Here is a 2,858-nt window from a genome sequence, read left to right on the forward strand (position 1 = left end):
AGATTCGATCCCTGCATGGGGAAGATCCATATGTATGGAATGTAGAAAAATAGTACTAATGAACCTATTTGCAGGCTAGGAATAGAGACACAGAGGTTGAGAATAGACAAGTGGGCATGAAGAGGGTGGGGAAGAAGACAGTGCGACAAATCGAGAAAGTAGCGTGTGTGTGTGTGTGTGTGTGTGTGTGTGTGTGTGTGTGTGTGTGTGTGTATAATCACACTATATATTCACACTAGGGAACTCTACTCAGTGCTCTACAGTGACCTAAATGGGAAGGAAACCCAAAGAGTGGATATTAGTATATGTATGGCTGATTCACTTTCCTATGCAGCAGAAACTAACACAACATTGTAAAGCAACTATACTTCAATAAAAATTAATTTTTTTTAAAGTTTAGATGAGAAAGGTACTGAAAAAATCTCAAGAAAATTCACACAACTTTCAAGTGAGGTCACTTAACAACTGGTCTTCCAAAGAGCAAGGATTCGTTCTCCTGCCTTACTATGAAATCCCGGCCCGCACCCAGAAGATTTCTGGATCTGTGAAAATTTCTGTGAGAAATTACCATGAGAAAGATGGTTACGTTTCCCTGAACAGGTTCAGAAATTTAAAGTAATAAAAGGCCTCCTATGGTTTTCTGAAAATCTTCCAACAGACAGAACTTTCTGGTAGTAGGACGCCACAGTGTGCGAGCAGGAGGTGCTTGCACGCACCCTGGGATTCCCAGCGCCAACCCTTCGGCCACATTCCCCCTTCAGTTCTCTGAGGTAAAAACCAGGGTACAGACCGACCGGATTCCAAGAACTTTCACGACATAACGCAGTTAAAGTACCCAGTGCAGAAGCTACACTTAACACGTGTGTGGTTGGGGCGGGGGGCTGGAATTAATAGCATTTAAAGGTAAAATGCAGACCTAATCAACAGAACTTTGTTCTCAAAGCACCTTCAAGTCACCCCGTCAACTGAGAAAACTGAGGCCAGCAACGAAGGGGTCAATCGGCAGAGAATGAAAGATGACTGCCTGGGCAAGAGCCTGGGAGGGGCGAGCCTGGGGGCAGCTGCAGAGGGCTCGTGCCTTCCCTCACTCCTCCCAGTCATTCCACAAATTGAGGAGCGCTCAACGCGGTCAGAGCAGTCCGAGATGCAGAACTTTTCCAAGGCGCGGGCCCGCAACACTGAAGGAGAGAGTTTTTTTGTTTCAAATCTCTCTCTGTGACCTAATGAGGAAGCGGGAGGGCAAACAACAGGTCTGAGACCAGAAGCTAAGCAGGGTGGCGATTTTCGATTTTCCAAGCGCATGGAAGGGAAGGATTTCTAAGATCCTCTCTTAAAGGCGTTTACTTAAACTACTTAAGGGAGATTTTATTATTTCTTCGCGTTAACGAGGTAGCTCCTGCAACTTGAGCAGTAAGCCCCGGCCGCCTCTCACAACGGACCTCAGGAAGACTGTAGGCCCCGCCCACTAGCGTGTCTGCTGCGCATGTGCTCAGTTTTAACACTAAAGTGTCTCCGCCTTCCTCCTTTCGCCGTGGCAGCGATGGCCGAGTGGTTAAGGCGTTGGACTTGAAATCCAATGGGGTCTCCCCGCGCAGGTTCGAACCCTGCTCGCTGCGGAAGCGGTTCCCTTTACCCTTTTTTTCCACAGAGTTCTAATAAATACCATCAAATGATAATCCGCATTCTTCAGCTACATTTCCGATATCTGCCGGCTAAATGGTCTGAATACAGAGAAATTAAACGTGTCAAAGAAAAGCCAGTGTCAGTGCTGTGAACATGCCACTAATGAAAATAGTTTTCTTTTATCCTAAACAGCAAGCTAATCTTTCAGAATCTTGTTCCTCGTTCACAGAATAAAAATAAAATGAAGATAAATATTGGTGAGAATCTTCAGGCTATCATAGCCTGAGCAAGCTATCATCTCATTAAAACTGATGGTAAACCTAATACTATCTCTCCTTCCATCCCAGAATCACCTTCACCTTCACCTCACAACATCAAAAAGTGGTGTGAAATACAAACTTCTAAAAGTTCAACTTCTAAAGTAGAATAAGTAGATCTGCACGATGGAACCCTGCATGTAGCCACTAAAATGATATTACAGACATGGGAAGACTTTCCCAATATATTTCCAAATGCAAAACGTTGGACAGGTGGAAAGACAGTATATATTATTATCACATTTTTGTTAAACAATTCACTTATATAATCATTTATGTGGCAAAAAATGGCAGAAAAAAAGAATGAATGGGGGCTGGAAAGAAAGAACCAAAATGTTAGCAGTAATTATTATCTCTGGATGGTGGAATTTGGGGGGATTTTAATTTTAATTTTCCTAACAGTTTTTTGTTTAACTTAGTTTTCTAAAATGTGTGTATTCATCCAGTACTTTTTTTTAATAATAAAAAGACCAACTCTAGCAGCTTAAACACATAAGCGGTTTGTCTCAAGAAATCTGGGAACAGTTAACTCTCTAATGGAACAATGGAACAGTGCTCTTTCCAGCTTTCTTTTCTGCCATTTTTATTTTATTTTTTGTCCACATGGCACATGTGGGATCTTAGCTCTCCAGCCAGGGGAACCATGCCCCCGGCCTTGGAAGGACCAGTGTTAACTAGTGGACTGCCAGGGAAGTCCCTCTGCTCTGCCATTCTCAATGCGCAGGCCACATTCCAAGCATGTTGTCTCATTGTCCTAAGATGATTGCCAGACCTCCAGACCTCACATCTGTATTCAGCTAGAAAGTGAAGAGACAAAAACCCTGTTTATATCTCATTTCCTTGAACTGTGTAACATGACTACCACTCAGTTCAGTTCAGTTCAGTTGCTCAGTCATGTCCAACTCCCACCAGCTACAG

General features: G+C 43.4%; 1 non-coding gene across 1 annotated transcript; it reads left to right on the plus strand.

The window, feature by feature from the left end:
• Positions 1-1,534: 1,534 nt before the first annotated feature.
• Positions 1,535-1,616, plus strand: TRNAS-UGA. The gene has a single exon. It is a non-coding gene; the product is annotated as a tRNA-Ser (tRNA).
• The last annotated feature ends 1,242 nt before the right edge of the window (positions 1,617-2,858 follow it).

The sequence above is a fragment of the Cervus elaphus genome, chromosome 15 (assembly GCF_910594005.1).
Source record: "Cervus elaphus chromosome 15, mCerEla1.1, whole genome shotgun sequence".
Lineage (NCBI taxonomy): Eukaryota > Metazoa > Chordata > Mammalia > Artiodactyla > Cervidae > Cervus > Cervus elaphus.